Genomic DNA, 4,561 nt, shown 5'->3' with positions numbered 1-4,561 from the left:
AAAGCTATTAGTTAAAATTATACTGTGGAGTAAATAAATAAATAACAAAAAAAGCAATTTAACTTTTAGTTGTCTATCTAATGAAAGAAAAGTTGACAGTATAAAATAATAGAGAGAGTAAAAACTGTACTTGTGACACTTGGAGAGTGCAGAAGAACACAGCTCCTGGGGCTGGGCAGCCTGATTCAAATGACACTATGACCATGTTTTCTTTGGGGGAAATCATTTGACCTCCCCGTCTCAGTTTCATCATTTGTAAAACAGTGATCATCATAGCCCTTCTCTTCAGGTTTGTTGTAGTTAAACCAATCATCATTATAAGTCACATTTGAACAATGCCTGTTGTTTCTATCAGAATCAAATGTAGAAAAACACACGATATGTTTCAAAAGCAACTACATCTAGTTTACAAATGCTTCCTAGAGACTAATGCCACTTGAGTCCCATAGGATTACTGAAAGAGGGCAAAGGGGATGATATAATTGTAGAAATCAATGGAACCTTCTGAAAATTAGGCAGATGTGGTAATGTTGCCTTAAGGGGAAAAAAAAGGATTGAACCATATTATATACTTCTTCATTTTGCTTCCCTAATACCAGCTGAAAGAAAGAAACTCCTATTTAGTAGTATTTTAAGTTGCATCTGTTTAAAGGGAATTTTTAAAAGCCGCATATGACTGACACAGGAAGACTGTACATTTTCAAACAAAATACTCTTAAAGTCTAGAGCTTTTTTTTTAACCCATTAAAGCAAAACCATTTTTAAATATGCTATTTTAAGATAGCGTTTTACATAATAAATCCTGAACTGCACCATTAAGGTTCAGTAGGCTAAATAATTCTTCACTTTCTGTTAGTCACACCAATCAGAGGTAGAGGAGTCAATCCTCAATTCTATTTCCCTAACAGTGGGAGAGAAGCAATTGAAGCTTCAGTGGTGTTTTCTATCACATACAAGATGAACTTTAATTGTTTCCAGGTTTCACATCACTTTCAATTTTATATGTAGCAAGAGTCTACAACAAGGTTAAATCTCGATAAAGCAAATCAGTTCATAACCTGAACTTAGAAAGAAACAGACAAAATCCATCCTAACCATGTATGTAACACTTTGTTGAAAAGAGTCTGATGATCACAACATCTTTTACTCTTCCCATTTTTCACTGAAGGATTAGAGGCTGTATGAATTCATGAATAAATGGACCCACATCTAATTATCTAATTTCAGGGAAATGGAATGTGAAAAAATGTGTTGTTTCTTCTGCCATCAAAAAATGAAAATTAAAATACAAGCAGCTAAATACAGTGCTTTTTCTTTTTCTTTTTTTTGCTTTTAAGAATATCACTCCCTCCAGAACACCACAAACATGGGGTACAGTTACATGATGTCAACACATGGTACCACCAGACAAGAGAGGAGACTATTGTAATGGGTAATGACAGGAATTAAATAAGTTTTGGTTGACAAAAGTCTTGATAAATATAAAAATGGGGGGAAATGCAGTTTCAAGAATCCCCATGGTAACTATTCCTGCACTGAAACGTCACTACTTGTTATATTTAAGAATTTTATGTGTCCCAGAGTTCCTTTTGAAAAATGAATGTAATTCCTAGGACGTGGTTATAACTTAAACCTCTAAAAATTAAGTGCTCAGATAATACAAAAACAGATTTGGAATAATATATAAGTGCAGTGTATTTACATGTCATATTTACGGATGACAGATGTTCGTGTATACATATTTGAAAAAGCATATGATAAAGTCACCTCTCCTTCCCTTAATTTATGAGTGAACAAACTGAAATTCTTAGGGCCCAAAAACTCACAATGATATGGCACAGGTGTCCGGAATGTGTCCAAAGATCAGGGCCTCAAAATTTAGCTGAGAGAGATAAAAAAATTAATTAACCAGACTGTCTTTCACATCCATAAACTCTTAGAGGAATACAGGAATGTTGAGCCTAGAATGACCCTTAAACTAACCTCATTCCTCACAGAGGGAAATGGAGATCAAGAGGGGTTAAATAATTTTGCAAGTTCAAGTACAGTGTGAGTTATAGATACTCCAATGCCATAATCTGTAACACGAGATCTTATGTCTAACATAGTACCTGACAAAACAGGTATTGGAAAAATACACAGTCATTAAAGAAAAGAGAGAATCATATGCAGATCAGGGTTGATGAACTCTGCAAATTTTGAATTTGTTAAAGAATTTTACTCTAATTAAAACAAAAAATATCTTTTTGTAATATATAGAAATAAAATTGTATTTGTTAAGTATGTTCCAACATATCTTTCTCAGTAAGGGCCCACATCATGGTGCACACTTGAGACTCTACCATTCAATGAGTAAATGAACAAGCTGCCTTCTCTAGCTCTCACTGAAATTATTTTAGACTAAATAAGATCAATTAAGATTAAAATTATGCAATATTAAATCAGTCCCTGATTTAAATCAATGCAACGAGACAAAGAAAAGTTAAAAGAAGCATTAAAGCACAGTGGTTAAAAGTTAGGGCTCTGGAATCAGGTAGATCCCTCCCTGCCCTCTAGTTCCTGGTTTTAATGGCCAGCAGGAGGTACTGGCATGAGACTGGAGGGTCAAAAAGAAGAGAGGCAGAGCCTGGCCCCACTCCACTCCCTCTGCTGTGGTTCTAGCAGTAGCTGAAGCTATGTTTACACTTGGGACTCTGAAAGAGCAGCCCTTAGTTCATGGCTCTGAGTTTTCTCTGGGCTTTTTCTGGGATGAAAAGTCCCATCAGTCTAAGTGGATGTAATAGTGTCCCCATATCGTTAGTCCCTGGGCCCTCCACTATCTTTTATTGTTTCCCTTAACCCTATTCACACTTTTATAAACTGTCATCATTTCATCACACTGTCCCCTTTGAGTATGCCTTCTTTTTGTGCTGGAACCTTGAATGGTACAGTGATTGATTGCAAAATACATTCATATATTCATAACAAGTTGTCCAAGCTCTACAAAGATCCTACTCTGAGGTTTACCACTCTATCATCAGTGCCTTGGCATAAGGTCTCTCACATTGTTATGACCCAATAATCATTATTTTACTAAATACTTAAAATTAAATAAGAATGGCATGTCATATTCTTGAATGACAAGAATTAATGTTTGTTTGTGTTTATGTGTATCTTCTTGTGTTTGCTCAAATGTGTTTTCCATAGATGGCCACCATAAAAATCTCCCATTGTACATATGCGTATGTTTTTATAATGGGATGTTGCCTCTTCTCCAGGATGAAATGTGCTCGATTTCTTCATCCCCTTGAATCTAGTAAGGGATGGGTCTGTGACGGCACTGGGTGGTAAATTACAGTTGGAGTCACACAGTGCTACTTTTGGATTTAACCCTTGACTGTCCTGGCAGCTTTCTTTCCTTGCCTCTTGGAAGCCTTGAGACTATTCTGAGATTGTCATGTGGTAAGATGCCTAAGCCACAAGGAGAAATGTTGGAGTATGAAATGCTGTTTTGTGAGAGGAAATTAGGCCTAGAAACATGAAGACACCAGACAAGAGAAGACATCTTGCAGTTGTGTCCTCCAATACCAGTCACCGAAGCTAATACAACATGAAGTAGAGACAAACCAACTAGCTGAGCCCTTCCTGAATCTCTGACACACAGAATCATGGGTAATGTTGGTTTTATGCCTCTGGGTGGCACTGGGAACTAAATTACGTGTGTGTGTGTGTGTGTGTGTGTGTGTGTGTGTCTATGATAAAATTTCCTTCTCGAAGGATAGAGCTTTAAAGAAAATTATTAAAATAAGAAGCAAAATAACTCAAATAACAGATGAACATTTACCTCATATCTTACAAAATAAATTTCAGACACAATAAGATGTAAATATTTTTAAATATCATAGAATTACTAGAATACAGTATAGAGAAATAATTATGTAATCATTGAAAACTTTCTGGACATGATGCAAAAGTTGGTAACTTAAAAAAAATAGAAACATTAAAAATTTATTTATACCAAATACCACATAAAAAGCTAAAGACAAAAATAACAAACTAAGGATATAGATTATAGAAAAGGGGCTAATATCATGAAAATATATAAAGCATACTTATGAAGATTTTTAAATTATGAATACTCTTATGCACCCCCCATAGGCCAAGTATGTAAAAGAAAAATTTACAAATAACTACAAATAGAAAAGTAAAGATAAATAAGAAAATATATTCACATTCACTATAACAAAAATGCAAATCAAAATAAAATGCAATACCATATTTTTTACTATGAGGTTGGTCAACATGAAAAAAATGAAAATTAATTCTGCTGTATGGACTGAAAAGCCAAAATTACTCTCTTAAAACAAACAAAAAAATAGCACATAAAGAAGCAAAAGAGTAGGATGATATTAGAACACTTGGTTCCAGTCTTACTTGAGTCCAGGCTTTGTCACTGCATTTGGTTTTAGGAAATATTTTTATTTATTTATTTATTATTTTTTTTAAAGATTTTTATTGGGGAATTGGGGGGATGGGAACAGTGCTGGGGAATTGGGGAAAGGGGAACAGACAAGTTGCTGTC

The sequence above is a fragment of the Hipposideros armiger genome, unplaced genomic scaffold (assembly GCF_001890085.2).
Source record: "Hipposideros armiger isolate ML-2016 unplaced genomic scaffold, ASM189008v1 scaffold_840, whole genome shotgun sequence".
In the NCBI taxonomy this organism is placed as follows: Eukaryota; Metazoa; Chordata; class Mammalia; order Chiroptera; family Hipposideridae; genus Hipposideros; species Hipposideros armiger.
Note: the sequence above shows the minus strand (reverse complement) of the source record.